The sequence below is a fragment of the Callithrix jacchus genome, chromosome 12 (genome assembly GCF_049354715.1).
Source record: "Callithrix jacchus isolate 240 chromosome 12, calJac240_pri, whole genome shotgun sequence".
In the NCBI taxonomy this organism is placed as follows: Eukaryota; Metazoa; Chordata; class Mammalia; order Primates; family Cebidae; genus Callithrix; species Callithrix jacchus.
The window spans coordinates 72,062,023-72,078,619 of NC_133513.1; the positions used below are offsets into that span (position 1 = coordinate 72,062,023).

Sequence of the window (16,597 nt, forward strand, 5' to 3'; positions counted from 1 at the left end):
CAATATCACAGGGGACACTTGAAATCAAACTGCATCCAGATGGCAAGAAACATGTTGATACTCTCATCATAAGACAAGTGAATTAATCATTCATTTACTCATTGATTTACGTATTCAAAACACAGCTATTACTGGTCTAATATGCCTAGCCACAGTACTAGATCTTGGAGCTACAAAGCAAAGTCCTTTCTCTCAGTAATGATCTGAAATTCAAAGATTCTCACACGTATCACTCTAGGGCTTTATAATGCCAGAGCTCTGGTGACTAAATATTAATATACATTAAACAATATTAAATGTTTCTACCTTTCACCATGAATATCTTAACAGCTAAAGATATATCCCCCATAGAAGAGAAAGACTATATACATAAACATGTTCGTGGTGTTATTTATAATTGTAGCAATATAAATGTCCAATAAGTTGAATAATAGTTTAAAAGGTTGGGGTGATGAAATGATGGAATTCTATGCAGACGTTTAAAAGGACATAATTACAAATATCAGCATAATGATAATTGCTCACTCATGTGAGATGATAGAAATAATTCAAAATTATGATGTATCAAAGGCCTTCAAACTTGTGTGTGGTTGTAGCTATAAAATATATATATTTGTTTCTAAATAAGGCTTGGAAGATAATATAAAACACTTTTAGTTATATAAAGATAGTGGAATTTTTTTTTCTATTTTCTAGACTTTCTATGATATTATTACATGCATCAGCAAAGTAAGATGTTGACACCTGCTGTGATTTGAGTGATGGGAGAAAATGTTTCTTATCCTTATAAATATCACTTTCAATCTGTATACAGAGGTTATCAAGTTTTTCTTGTTTCTTTTGTTTTGTTTTTTTGAGACAAAGTCTCACTCTATCACCCTGGCTAAAGTGCAGTGGCACAGTCACAGCTCACTGAAGACCCAACCTCCCGGGCTCAAGTGATTCCCCTGCCTTGACCTTTCAAGTACTTGGGACTACAGGCGTGTGTCACCACACCTGGCTAATTTTTTTATTTTTTTGGAAATAGGGTTTCATTATGTTGCCCAGGCTGGTCTCAAACTCCTGAGCTCAAGTGATCCTCTCACCTCGGCCTCCCAAAGTACTGGGATTATAGTACTTACAGTATATTACAGGCATAAGCCACCACGCCTGGCCAGTTTATCAATTTTTAATTCTCTTTCCAATCTGGTCCCTTTCTCATTAATGTTGCTTTGGCTCAGCTTCTCATCTCACCTGATTCCTGTAGTAGCCTACTAACTCACCTCTGTCTTTATTTTCAGACTTCCCAGTTGCTTCTCCCAACCACAAGCTTCTTTTCCTCAAATGTTCACTCCTGCTTTAAACAGCCTTCCCCTAACACACCTGACATGCATATGTATATTATGATGGTACCTCAAACTGTCATAATCCCTGCAGTAGGGATGCATGGACAGCACAGAGGCTCTATGCCACTTTCTTTGGTATGGCTAATTCACAGGTCCTTCCATTTAGAAGGACCTGAGAGGTATACTGGATAAAACTTCAGGTTCTACACAAGAATAGTTAAGACACTCTGAAGAGTCAAAATAAGGTAAGAGGTTTGTCATGCAAGACATAAGACTGATCAGAAGCTAAATAAATACAATAATAATCAGGTTATTTGCTCCTAGTAATAACTGAGTAGCTCCTATCAAACTAACTCTCCACATAAAACCACAAAATTTCTAGGCAAAATATTAAAAAAATTTTTCCTGGAACAACTGGAAAGCAACTAAAAGCAGGCAGAAAATGGAGTGGGAGCCCTAAACCTAGATGAAGAAAATGGAACTGGGTGAGTTATCTATTTTTTAATTATTCTTTATTTGAGGGCAGGCATTAGTTGGTTAAAACTCAAATAGAGGCTGGGCGTGGTGGCTCACGCCCGTAATCCCAGCACGTTGGGAGGCTGAGGCGGGTGGATCACGAGGTCAAGAGATTGAGACCATTCTGGTCAACATGGTGAAACCCCGTCTCTACTAAAAATACAAAAATTAGCTGGGCATGGTGGGATGCACCTGTAGTCCCAGCCACTTGGGAGGCTGAGGCAGGAGAATTGCTTGAACCCAGGAGGCGGAGGCTGCGGTGAGCCGAGATCACACCATTGCAGTCCAGCCTGGGTAACAAGAGCGAAACTCCATCTGAGAAAAAAAAAAAACTCAAATAGATGTCTATAATCTTAGTGGCTTGAAGTATCAAATAACAGAGTTTGGGAACCACCACAGCAGCTAAAAGTGAGGAGAGAAGTCCAGGAAAGGAGATAACCAGAAAGGAGAGTTGCAAATTCTTCATATAAACTCTGCCCAAATCGCTGGCTGACCCCTAAACTATGCATGCGTAGCGCAGACCTTCAACAGCCTGCTAGGGATAAAGGTGTTAAACTAGATTTCACCTTCAAGGTAAACTGAGTTAGAAGTTACAGTCCAGGAAATTTAATTTTCAGCGAATTCAGCACTGTTCAGAAGAATATAACAGAATTCAGAGTCTAAAATTTCACTTACAACGTCTAGGGTAATCCAAAATTATAAAGAAAGAAAGAAAATAATTAGAGTAATGTGAAGAAACAGAATTATGTGATACATATTCCAGAGAAAATCAATCAGTGGAAACTGGCCAGATATTGGAATTAGCAGAAAAGGATTCTATCAAAACTCCCCTCGGAAACATAGGAAAAAAATACGTTCATAATGAATTAAAAAGTAGAAAATCCTCCAGCAGAGAAACAGTTACTGATGTTTTAAATGGAAATTTTAGAACTAAAATACAGTCTGACGTTTTTCAAAAGAAGACATATATGCATCTAACAAGCATATGAAAAAATGTTCAACATCTATATTTTCATGCTGCTGATAAAGACATACCAGAGACCGAGCAATTTACAAAAAAAAAAAAAAAAAAGAGGTTTAATGGACTTACAATTCCACATGGCTGGGGAGGCCTCACAATTATGGCAGAAGGTGAAAGGTACCTCTCACATGGCATCAGACAAGAGAAGAGAGCTTGCACATGGAAACTCATCTTTATAAAACCATCAGATCTCATGAAGCTTATTTGCTATCACAAGAACAGCAAGGGAGAGACCTGCCCCTATGATTCAATTACCTCCCTTCTGTTCCTCCCACAGTATCTGGGAATTCAAAACGAGATTTAGGTAAGGACAGAGCCAAACCATATCAACGTCATTAATCATTAGAAAAATGCAAATCAAACCACAATGAGATACCATCTCACACCAGTCAGAATGGCTATTACTAAAAAGTGTAAAAGAAAAAAAAACCACTCTGATAGCTGACAAGGTTGTGGAGGAAAGGGAGAATTTCTACACTGCTGGCGGTAATGTAGATTACTTCAGCCATTGTGGAAAGCAGTTGGTGATTTCTGAAAGATGTTAAAACAGGATTACCATTCAACACAGCAATCCTATTATTGGGTATATACCACAAGGAATATAAATCAGTTCACCATAAAGACATATGCATGTGTATGTTTATGACAGTACTATACACAATAGCGAAGACATGGAATCAACCTAAATGCCCATCAATGATAGACTGGATAAAGAAAATGTGGTACCTATATACTGTAAAATACTATGCAGCCATAAAAAATAATGAAATCGCATTTTTGGTTTGTTTGTTTGTTTGTTTTTTGAGATAGAGTTTCGCTCTTGTTACCCAGGCTGGATTGCAATGGCGCGATCTCAGCTCACCGCAACCACCGCCTCCTGGGTTCAGGAAATTCTCCTGCCTCAGCCTCCTGAGTAGCTGGGATTACATGCCCAGCTAATTTTTTGTATTTTTAGTAGAGACGGGGTTTCACCATGTTGACCAGGATGGTCTGGATCTCTTGACCTCGTGATCCACCCGCCTCGGCCTCCCAAAGTGCTGGAATTACAGGCTTGAGCCACCGCGCCCGGCCTGAGATAGTGTTCTTTGCAACATAGATGGAGCTGGAGGCCATTATCCTAAGTGAACTGAACACAGGAACAGAAAACCAAGTACCGCATATTCTCACTTCTAAGTGGGAGCTAAACATCAAATACATAGGGACACCAGGGAACAACAAACACTGGAGCCTATTTGAGGGCGGAGGGTGGGAGGTGGGGGAGGATCAAAAAACTATCTATCAAGTACTATGCTTATTACCTGAGAGATGAAATAATCTGTACGTCAACCTCCATGGCACAAAATTTATCTATATAACAAACCTGCAGATATACCCCTGAACCTAAAATGAAAGTTAATAAAATAAAAATATGTCTGAACGTTTTAGACAGAAGATTTTCTCAGGAATAGATGGAATGACAAATAAAACAATAGAAAGTCCAGAGCAGATCCATGAATGTGTGGAAACTTGATATAGAGTGAACTGACACTGAAGATCAGTGGGTAAAGAATAGACTGTTTGATGAAGTACATTAGATAAATGGAAACCCATTTTAAAAATGGAATGGGTCACTCCCTCATATCATATACAAAACCAACTCTAGAGAGATTAAAAGCTGAACTGTAAGAGACAAAACTTTAAAAAATTTTAGAGAATAATACAGTGGAAAATTTTTGTGACCTTTGAGCAGGTAAAGAATTCTTAAACAAGAAATAAGAAATACTAAACATAAAATTGTAAATTGATAATTTAAATTTACTTTTAAGTATTAAAGCGAAATGTAATAGAATGTGTACAGAATATGCTATCTTTATTATAATAAAGAAGAGAAAATAAGAGTGTATATACATGTATATACAATATTCATTTATTGTCAAAAAAGAAGTGAAAAAGAGGTAACCAAAAATAGATTAAAATATTTATATAGAGTAGTTGGGATCAAAGTAGAGACTGAAGAAACAGAGATTAGGACTTCTCTCAGTGTACACACACACACACACACACACATACACACACATATACAAACACAAACATACGTATATATATACATATACATTAACCAATAAAGCATATAAAATTATAGACATCTTTTTGAAAGTCAAGCAAAATTGATTTTTTTTGTTTCTTTGACTATATTCTCTGACTATATAACCTTAGTATTATATAGTACAAGAATAAAATGGATTGCAAGGAAAGTTGACTGTATTTACTAGTTTTGTTTTTAACAGGTATATGGTATTGTAGCTCAAAAACTATTTTGTGTGTATTGTAAGATAGAGGAAGTGAACAAATATTGCTTGTGGTTTTGTTTGAGAAGCAGCGTTTTCTCTATGGAAGAAGGCGATGCAAAACTGGAATGGGAGAAGATAAGAAATAATCACGTGGTAATGCATTTGAATTACAAGTATCACTAGGAACCCAGCCTTTTCTTTTATCTTTTTATCTTATTTATTTATTTTTAGAAAAGCAATTTCCTATCACTGTCTCCTGTAAAGAGCTAGAAGCAATGAAGCACCAGTAGCAATGAGCCCACCTAGAGCCCAGATACTGGAATCTAAATCTCATTTCCACCAAAACAAACCAGAACTCCTTGGAGAAATGGCTAAAACCAGTTCCAGGACACAGAATATACAAGCCTGAAACATCACATGGTGCCAGAAAGCAAGTGTGTGCTTAAAGACTAATGGCAACGTGTTGTTATCAGCAAGAGAGCTATTTTCCCAGTGATAAATTATATGGAGAGACAAAAGCAGAACTGTAACATGAGTAGGGAGGGGGCCCAGATGTCTGATCATTCACCCTCGATCTTCTCTTCCATCCCTGTTTAATAGCAGCCCCTATGAGTCATAGTTTGAGAACCACTGGTCTATTAAAAAGAGCCTGGGTTTAAACATCTGGAAACCTGAATTCTAGACCAAATTTGGCCCCAAACTAGCATATAGTCTTAGGTAAATATTTAGTTTCTCTGGGCCTTGTTTACTTATGTGTAAGGGAGGGCTAAAGCTACTAATTTACCTATTTCTCAGTTGTGAGGGTCAAGTAAGAGGATAATTGTAAAAATGCTTTGAAAGGTTAAACAGGATGACTTATACCAGTGCAATTTATCACACCCCATGGGGCCTTTCGACACATTCTTGTACACCATTTGGCGGCTGTCATTCTTAGCAACTGCCAAGCAGCGATGTTGCAATAAGGGATTTTCAATATATATCCCAGGAAGATGGAGGTTCCTTTCTAGCCTTCCTTTCATTACAAATTTACTAGTCATGCACTGTGGCAGGCATCTAACAGCACACAGACATAAGATTATAATCCCAAGGAGCTCACTGTCTAATAAATTAGCATAAATAAAATACTTGCAATGTTGTGTAAGTACAATGCTGGGAATATTCATGTTACATTTTCAAGCAGGAGACAATGCAATTAGCAGTACCAGGATTCAGGAGAGAGAAGAGTGGCAAGGAATACTACAATGGAATGAAGGTGCCATTACAGTAAATTCGCGGTCAAAAAATTATTGAGTACTAACTTGGCAGTAAAGATGAGAGATTGAAACATGAACTCACTTTCACTAATTCTTAAAATCCCACTAAAGCAGCAACCTGAATCTACCAATATAGCAAAAGGGTAATGTAATTTTCTTTTATTTGAGATGGAGTCTTGCTCTGTCACCTAGGCTGGAGTGCAGTGGCACGATCTCAGCTCACTGCAACCTCTGCCTTCTGGGTTCAAGTGATTCTCCTGCCTCAGCCTCCCTGAGTAGCTGGAATTACAGGCGCCCACCACCACACCTGGTTAATTTTTGTATTTTTAGTAGAGATAGAGTTTCACCATGTTGGCCAGGCTGGTCTCGAACTCCTGACCTCAAGTGATCCCCCTGCCTGCCTCAGCCTCCCAAACTGCTGGGCTTATAGGCGTGAGCCACTGTGCTGGGCTGGGTAATGTAACTTAATCAATGGGGTTTATGCCAGCAAGTCAAAATTGGTTAAGTGTTGGTTTAACACTTAACATTAATCAATGTAATTTGCTATATTAAGAGGTTAAACAAAAACCATATGATCAATTTGATAGATGCAATAAAAAAGCCATTTAATAAGATTTGAATTATTTTGTGATTAAAAAGGAAAAGCTTAGCAAAGTAGGAATTGAGAGGATCTTTTTCTGTCTGAAAAATAATAAAAATAAAAATTTAAACTTCACAAGCAAACAAATCTTAATGGGGAGACATAAAGTTTTCTCTTTGATATAAGGAACAAAAACAGGTGTTACTAGCCCACTTCTAGTCAACATTGCCTTAGGGGTCCTAGACAAAACAGTAAACAAGGTTAAAAAATACGACATATAAAAACTAAATGCAAAATATAAATGGCATTATTTGCAGGTGATATGATTATGTTTATAAAAATACAAAATAATTCAGAGATAAATTATTTGAGTAAATAATTCAGTTTAGAAGGCTACTAAATAAAAAATCAATTATAATTTATTTCTATATATAAGCAACATTTAGAAAATAAAATGGAATATTATACCATTTGTTGTAATATCTTTTTTTTTTTTTTTTTTGAGACAAAGTTTCACTCATTATCCAGGCTGGAGTGCAATGGCATGATCTCGGCTCACCGCAACCTCTGCCTCCTGGGTTCAGGCAATTCTCCTGCCTCAGCCTCCTCAGTAGCTGGGATTACAGCACACGCCACTATGCCCAGCTAATTTTTTTGTATTTTTAGCAGAGACGGGGTTTCACCATGTTGACCAGGATGGTCTCGATCTCTTCACCTCGTGATCCACCCACCTCGGCCTCCCAAAGTGCTGGGATTACAGGCTTGAGCCACCGCGCCCGGCCATATATTGTAATATCAAACATATTACATAACTAAAATTAACCATAATTTAAGGTTTATAAGATTTTGATGGAAAGAACCATAAATTTATAACAAGGAAAATTAAAGGAGACTTAAACAAATGTAGAGATTTATTGTACCTTGATTGGAAGACTCAATATTATAAATATAGCAATTCCCCACAAATTAATCTAGTTTCAATGTAGTTCAGTTACAATCTTGGGATTTGGGGGAGGAATATTGACAAGCCAATTCTAAAATATATAAAAATGCAAAGAGGCAAGGATAACCAAGACACAATTATTGTTGGAAGACTGGCTCTACTGCATACTAGGGTTTACTGAAGGCTATAGAACATAAAAGAATGAGGTACTTGTACAAGGATAAGCAAATAGACCAATAGAATAAAATATGTACACTCTAGAAACCAACCTACACACATAAAGATATTTGATTTATTACAGGGATAGTAGTACAGAGAGGTTAGAAATAAGTGGACCTTTCAATAAATAATTATAGAAGAGTTGAGCATTATTTTGGGGAAAAATGATACTGGAACCCTAACCATATAACAAAATCAACTCCAGTTAATTCACAGCCCTAAGCAGTAAAGGCAAAATATTCAATCCTTTCAGAACATCATATGGGAAAATATTTTTGTAACTTCCAAGTAAGGAAATTTTCTTAAACAAGACACCAAAAAGGATTAGTCATTAATAAAAGCATTATTAAACTTGACAGAATTAAAATTAAGTTCTGATTATGAACATACACCCCATTAAAAGAAACAATCACAGTGCAGGAGTAATAGTGTCCCCAGCATCTGGATTGCAATCGTTTCATACCATTTCTCCAGAAAGGGAACCAGAGCACCTTATAGAAATAGTCATTCCAAATCTAGAATAGGAAATGTACAGGATGAATCTGGGATATCTTGTCCCTCCTAAAAGCAAGAAAGTTATGAATGGCTACTAGAGTCATATTGAAAGAAGACCATTAAGAAAGGGCTCATACTGGCCAAAGACAGACAATTCAAGCATCAAAAAAGTAATGGTTCCAATGAATTGAAATACATCAACTAAATACAAATTCATGTGTTCATTAAGATAGTCCAAAAATAATACATTACGGAAGACTTTTAATAGTTTCTAGAATATTAAATATGTATTATAAAATAATAAATTAAAAAAGAGAATCAAGTATTTATACTGCTTTTTCCATAAGCTATATTTCAGGTTAATGAAATAGGGGACCAGAAAAATTTCTTCATAAATAAATCACAGCTAATAAATGCAAGAAGAATAACAGAATCAAAAAGTCAACAGCTTGCAACCGCTAATGAAATAATTTATGTTGGCAATTTGAGTGGTCCAAAAATATTAAGTAAAAGGTTGATGGAGAACGTTTTTAATGAATAGACCATATTGACACTATCTAAACTCATTGGTTAATCTTAACATCACTAAGAGTGGGATAACCAAGCATTGTGTGCCTCTGGACATGATGGAGAGGAATTTAACAGCATGACATCTATATACTAGCAACAAAGTATCAGAAATTGAAATCTGGAAGTGTTAACATTTATAAGATTAATAAAGATATGAAATACTTATGATGACCTTGGTAAGGTAAAGATTTCTTAGGTATGACACCAAAAGGACAACTCATAAAAGAACAAACTGGCAAATTGGACTTCATCAAAATGGAATCCTTTTGCTCTTTGAATAACATTGTTTTGTAAATGAAAGAATGAAAATGAAATGAAAGAACAAAAATTAAAAGGCAAGCCACAGACTGGGAGAAAATCTCTGCAAAGCCTACATCTGATAACAAACTTGAATCTGGAATATATAAAGAACTCTCAAAACTCTACAATAAGAGAACAAACATTCCAATTAAAAATTGGGCAAAAGGTCCGGGAGCAGTGGCTCACGCCTGTAATCCGTGAATTTTGGGAGGCCAAGGCAGGTAGATCACCTGAGGTCAGGAGTTCGAGGCAGCCTGGCCAACATGATGGAACCCTGTCTCTACTAAAAATACAAAAAAATTAGCTAGGCATTGTGGCAGATGCCTGCAATCCCAGCTACTCAGGAGGCTGAGGCAGGAGAATTGCTTGAATCGGGAGGCAGAAGTTACAGTGAGCCAAGATCATGCCACTGTACTCCAGCCTGGGAACAAGAGCAAAACTCCATCTCAAAAAAAAAAAAAAAACAATTGGGCAAAAGATTTAATTGAACACTTCACCAGAGAAGATATACAAATGGCACATGAAAAGCTCAACAGCATTAACCATTAGAGAAATGCATATTAAAACCACAATGAGGTATCACTACATACCTATCAGAACAGTAAAAATTTAAAAGACAGACCTTACCAAGTATTGGTGAGGATGTAGAAAAACTAGAATTTGTATTTACTGCTAGAGAAAATTTAAAATGGTAAGACCACTTTGGAAAAGATTTTGACAGTTTCTTAAGGAGTTAAACATATACATGTCATATATCCAGCTATTTAATTCCTACTAGGTATTTACTCAAGAAAAATGGAAATTTATGTCCTTTCAACTACTTATACCTGAATTTTTATAGCAGCTTTATATTTAATAGCCAAAATGTAAAACAACTCAAATGATCATCAAAAGGTCAATATATAAACAAATTATGGTATATCCATATAATGGAAAACTGATCCAGAATATTTATCCAAAACCAATGCAACTATTGAATGACACATGGGTGAATAATAAACTACTTATACCGAATGAAAGAAGTTTGGGTGAGAGTACACACTGTATGATTCCACTAACATAAAATTCTGGGAAATCCAAACTAATCTATAGAGACGCAAAAAAGATCAGTAGTTGCTCAAGGAGGAGAGTGGGGTAGGCAAGATATAGAGATCACAGAGGTCATAAGGAAGTGGTTGCCAGGATGAGAAAAAATATTCTGAAGGCTCATTTGTGTCCAGATAGAAGAGAACCATGCTTGACTCATGAAATGTAAATAGGTATAGGAGAATAAGTAGAGACAGGTCCTACATATCTCCCTTTAACACCTTCTGCTGGGTGAAATTATTAGGTCCACTTTTTAGTTTAATGAGGAGTCACTGAAGAACATACAAGTAAATTTTGATTAATAGTAAACATGAAGGTGGGTGCAGTAGGCAGAAAAATGATTACCCCCAAAAATGACCACATTCTAATCCCCAGAACCTGTGACTATATTACATTTCATGGCAAGAGAGAATTAAGGTTACAGATAGAATTGAGGTTATTAATCAGCTGAACTTAAAAGACAGAATCCAGGAATAGCCAGCTGGGCTCAATGTCATCACAGGGTGATTGGTGAAAGAGGACGTGGGAATCCGGGTAAAATGTGATGGCAAAAGCAGAGCTAGGGGGACACAGCGTGAGAAGGACTTGACTGGCTATCGCTGGCTTTGGAGATGGGAAGGGGCCACAAGCTAAAGAATGTAGGCAGCCTCTAGAAGCTAGAAAAAGCAAGAAAATAGACTGCCCTTGAGTTTCCAGAAAGGAGTGCAGCTGTGCCGACACCTTTTTATCCCAATGATGTAATTTCAGACTCTGACCTTCAGAACAATAAGATAATAAATTTGTGCTGTTTTAAGCCCTATATTAATTGTAATTGTTACTGCAACGAAAGGAAACTAATACAATAAGTCAGCATACAATTTGGGAGAAAGATCAGAACAGGTGACAATCCTGGGCTGAGTAAGGGCAGACCAAGGTAGGACTCCAGAGTGAACTCTGGGCCTCTAGAGGACAACAGGAAAGTATTGAGCCCTGGAAAATAGGCTTAATAGACCCTTGAAGAGGAAAACGGTCCTGAAAGAAGGTAGGCAGTGACCATCTTGACTAATTTCATTGTATTCCTAAATGCAAACCCTGTATTCCTCCCCTTTTCCACTTTGTTATTCACTTCTGTGCAGTATTCTTTGCCACCCTTCTCTCTCCTGAATCCTGGTACTGCTAATTGCATTGTCTACTGGTTGAAATATAGCATGAACATTCTCAGCATTGTATTTATACTACATTGCAAGTATTTATGTTAATTTTCCTTTATTAAACAGTGAGCTCCTTGGGATTATAATCTTATGTCTTTCTGCTGTGTTAGATGCCTGCCACAATATATGACTAGCAAATTTTAGGATGAAGCCTGGAAAGGAACCGCCATCTTCCCTGGGTACCCCAGAGAAAGACATATTTTCCTTCCGTAATTTGGCAGAAAGATTCCTGAGAGACAGGTGGAGACTTGCTGGGCAGCCAAGGGAATTAGTAATTTTGTTGTTTTCATCAGATATTCTCATTTTCCTAGCATAAACCTTGCCAGTATCTTACCTGAATCATATGGTATAACCTTCCCAACCAGTGCCTGAGCTGCAAATCTGAAACATTTTTGAGGTTTGACTACAACTTATTCCTGTAATCCTTGAACAATCACCATTCCCACTCAAACCAATTCAAGTTTTATTTGTGTAAAAACTCTTAGCCAGAGTTCTTTAACTCTCAGTTATATGATTGATTACCTTAAACCACACTAGCAATTGGATAAGGTATCAAAAACAGAAAAATCTGCTTACACAGTCTTTGGATCTGAAAACCAAATGGAAACATTAATTTCTTAAAGCTGAAAGCAGTTACTGGATAAAACTCCTGAGGAACCTTGAACAACCTATTGAACCAAAACAACATCCTGTCCCACAAATGCTTTCAATTCATGTTGTGAAATAAAACAGACATCGTGTTTTATCCACAGAACATAAAACATAGTATTGGGCTTCCAGTGCTATGAAATAGATACACAATTTCAGAAAGTAGGATGAATAAGTCTCCAGTTCTGTTGAATAATAATTATGGCTTAATGTTTATTTTTTTCACATTGAACCTATTGCCAGATAATTATTTCAAAATGAATCTCTTTCCCAATCCTCTGGAAAAGAATGCTTGGTATGTTTTGATTGGTCAGTGTGCCATCATGCATTTTATGAGCTCTTTGCTTAGTCTGATGTTAATGTATTCTTTCCAGGCAAGGGGGAAAGCCCATGCCCCGCGGTGATAGCAGTGGCACCTGAATTGTTCAACTCATAAGAAGGCAACCCTGTCCTCTTTTTTGGTTATATTCCCTCACAATGCCTTCAATAGCACCATTCACTTCTCCATCATCACTCTCTTTGCACACATTCATTGTCTAATAATCTATACAAGGTCTGTCTTCCCTGTTATATTGTAAGCTCCAAGAAAGTAAGGAACATGTTGGTCATATTCCATTCCCTATTTCTAGTGCCTAATACTGTGCTTGGTATATGGTAAGTACAATTTTAATATATTGTGAGTTAATGAATGAATGAACAGGCACTCTTCCCTATGGAGTAGGCAGTTTAATCCTAAGAAAACCAGGTGCTTTCGAAATAACTCTTTCTAAACAAATACAGGTGACACGGACATTTTCTTAATATACAACTCTGTAAGGAAACATTTCTTCATTTGTTCCACCACACTATAAAAACCTTCTTATCTGGCAATCTCTTCAACATGTATACATTTAACGTATATTTAGTATTTTTCTTTTCTAACTTTTAATTGTGCTTGTATCTTATCAAATCATATTATTTGTTTTTACTTTGTATGCTCCTAGACTTCCTCTCTGCCTGCTCTGATTTTTGGATGCTGCAGGTGAAGCACCTTACCTGTCCCAGCTTTACATTCAGGCATTAAATGCTGGCAGTAAGCTCATACCAGCCCTTGGATAGGGCAGAGATGAGATACTGTTTGACTTTAACAGAGAAATGAGATCCTAGTGAAGACACTCTCGGGCACCAGATATGAACTAGCATGGAAATGGCCAAATTCGACCTTCAAATTCTGCTCTCTTTTGGATTTCTTCTTCACATCAGATAACCATCAAAAAGAAAGTAAACTTTCAAGGGAATGATTTGTTGGATTATGGTCTCAGATTTCAAGAAATAGGGCTTCTAGGGAAAAACATCAGCATGTGTGATTTCATGAGAGGAGGGGAAAAGGTGGGTCTAAGGCAGAACACCACCTCTGCTCAAAGATGTTACTCATCTTATATCACATTTCAATTCTTCCCTCATCCTTCCTCCAGTCTTCAGAAATGTGAATTTTGGTCACTGTTGGCCTTGCCTCTTATTGCAAAGAAAGTCTTGTCATTTAGTGACTGGGAAACAGCCTGTTGTCTGAATTGTATTTAAAATTATTGTGCAACTGGGACCATAAACATGAATGTATAAAGGTTCACAGTCTTCCCTCTCTGTGACTGCTAGCTTGTCTCCAGGACTTCTGTGAAGCTAACCAGGAAAGTGAGTAGAAGGATCTTGGAATTGGAAGATAAGATACAGACTAGGATTTTTTTTTTTCAATTTTATAAAGAAACAAATTTATTTATTTTTGTGTTTTGTTGGGAGAGAGGGAGGAAAGAAACCAGAACCCTGAATGCAATGCAAGGATGAGAAAGAGATTTGGTGAGTTGAGCAAGTCTTTGAAAAGAACTTCAGAATGGTGGGAAATAGAAAGAAAGATGTAGAAATAATTGTTAGGACGTCTCCTAGATATTCTTTTGACATTCTTCAAGAGTCCTTGGTAAATATTTGAATTACTTTCTGATTAGTCTTGGTGTTCAAAGTTGTGTTTATTTGAATGTCACATAAACTGGACCATATGGGTCAACAGGTTTAAATTGACTTCTTTTATCCATATAGAGAGAAATCAATATTACAGGTAGGAGGAACCCAACTAATCAGAATTTTTTCTTAGCTAATTTAACTTTCATTTTCCCTGAGAACTCTTAAGAGAAATAAATAAATGAAAGGCAATTATTTCTTACAAGAAATTCTGTTAGAACAAACACATACGCAACCGTTACAGAATAGATACACGCTTCAACCTTCAATACTTTCTATAAACACAACTCTAATCAGTAACATGAACATTCCACTGAAATTTAAAATGATGGCCTGAAATACTTTTTGAGTCGTGATTTTTGTACATACTAAAGAAAGATAGCCAAAAGTGATTTTTGGCATAAGACCCAATCCCTCTGGCCTGAGGTATTGTAATGAAAGGTAGTTTGTCGCATACCTGTCTGGCTACCTAAACCCACTTCCCGCTTGCCCCAAGAACACTGTGCTGGCAGTGAGCCACACTTTTCTTTCTAAACAGGAGAAATAGGTTAAAGACACAGCATGCAATTCTGAAGGGACCCTGGATCAGTCACTTAAGGACACGTTTGGAAAAGAAAATCTCACTTTGATGCACCAATCATTTTTTACTGTTCCTTTTCTTTAAAAGATGGGACTTTATGAGCAATACCTTAAGGAGAAGCACACTAAGATTTCTCTCTACTCTGAGGAAACTCTAAAACATTGAAGGGCAAAATAACTAGATTTTTCTTTCCCTTTGGAAACTTTTTCTCAAAATGACCCATTCCTACCAGGCCTTTGGGACTCCTCAGGTATGTTTATACTTCTCTATTAAGACAAAGGGGCAGGCCCTCACACCCACATAGCATTGATAGACATTAATGTTGTGGCCAGCTTTTTTTGTTTGGGCTTTTGTTTTTGTTTTATCTCCTTTAACTTCTGTTAAGAAGAAAACCCTGAATTCCAGCTTCCATCAATTGGCTGTCATCCCAGGCAACACAATTGGCAAAGCCCTGAGTCCTAAGACCTCCCCAAAACAGAGATGCCGGGGACTGGAAACAGGTACCACTGATTATTTTAGCAGTGGAGGCCTTTTGTTGTCATTTGCCACTGTTACTTACACAGTCGTGACTTTCAAGTTTCTCATTTAATCTTGTTTCCACTGAAGTTTTTATCCTGATTCTTTCCTCCTCTTCCCAGGCCCTGGCTTGTGACATCTCTGCTAGGATTGATATCAACACCATGGTTGTGTTTATGTCTCCCCCTGCATGCCAGGCTCACTGATGTGGTGAGTGGAGCTCTGGGAAGCCGAGCTGAGGAAGCTGAGTCATCAGTCACCATCTCTTGATTCCCTGGTTCTGACCAAAATGACAGAGGCTCCTCTCACTAAAGTGTACTGGGAGACCACAGCAAAAAAAAGGCAAGGGACTTCTCCATTTGACTCTAACCACTGTAAAAAAGATCACATTTTCGTCATAGCAGTAGGGAGATGTTAGTGTGGAAATCTCAATGCAGCTTCCATTCCATTTTGGTTTTCAGGCCACAGCTTAAATGACCCTTCCTAAATGGGAAACCACTTTGAAAATCTACTAAAGCTTTATATAGGCATAATCTGTGATCCAGCATTTTCTCTTCTGAATATATATATGCATATATACAATATATTTATATCATATATTCATATAGAATACACATAATATATGTATAATAGAAATCCATTCATATGTTCACCAAAAGACATGTACAAGAATGTTCATAGCAGTACTGTTTGTTTATTTATTTATTTATAGAGACAGGGTCTTGCTCTGCTGCCCATGCTGGAGTGCAGTGGCACAGTCATAGCTTACTGCAACTCAAACTCCTGGGCTCAAGCAATCCTCCTGCTTCAGTTTTCTGAGTAGCTAGGATACAGCTGTGCATGACCACACCTGGCTAATTTTTTTAATTTTTTTGTAGAGATGGAGTCTCCCTATGTTGCCCAGGCTGGTCTCAAACTCCTGGCCTCAAGTGAACCACCTGCCTTCACCTCCCAAAGTGCTGAGATTACAGGCATGAGCCACCCTGCCCTGCCATAGCAGGACTATTTATATTAACAAAAAACCAGAAACGACCTGAGTGTCCATCAACAATATAATGATATATAAATTGCAGAATATTCACATGATAAAATACTA

The 16,597-nt window shown here is 37.2% G+C and overlaps 2 long non-coding RNA genes across 2 annotated transcripts in view; one reads left to right on the top strand and one right to left on the bottom strand.

Annotated features, from left to right (window-relative positions):
* The window catches only part of LOC144578698 (uncharacterized), a 76,473-nt gene extending 73,458 nt beyond the window's left edge, over positions 1-3,015 (bottom strand). Inside the window, exon 1 of the long non-coding RNA XR_013524985.1 lies at positions 1,263-3,015. This is a non-coding gene — a long non-coding RNA (uncharacterized LOC144578698). The remainder of the gene's footprint in view (positions 1-1,262) is intronic.
* LOC118146336 (uncharacterized) lies at positions 1,458-16,182 on the top strand. Its single transcript, XR_004732035.3, has 3 exons — positions 1,458-1,570; positions 1,708-1,810; positions 13,400-16,182. It is a non-coding gene; the product is annotated as an uncharacterized LOC118146336 (long non-coding RNA).
* The last annotated feature ends 415 nt before the right edge of the window (positions 16,183-16,597 follow it).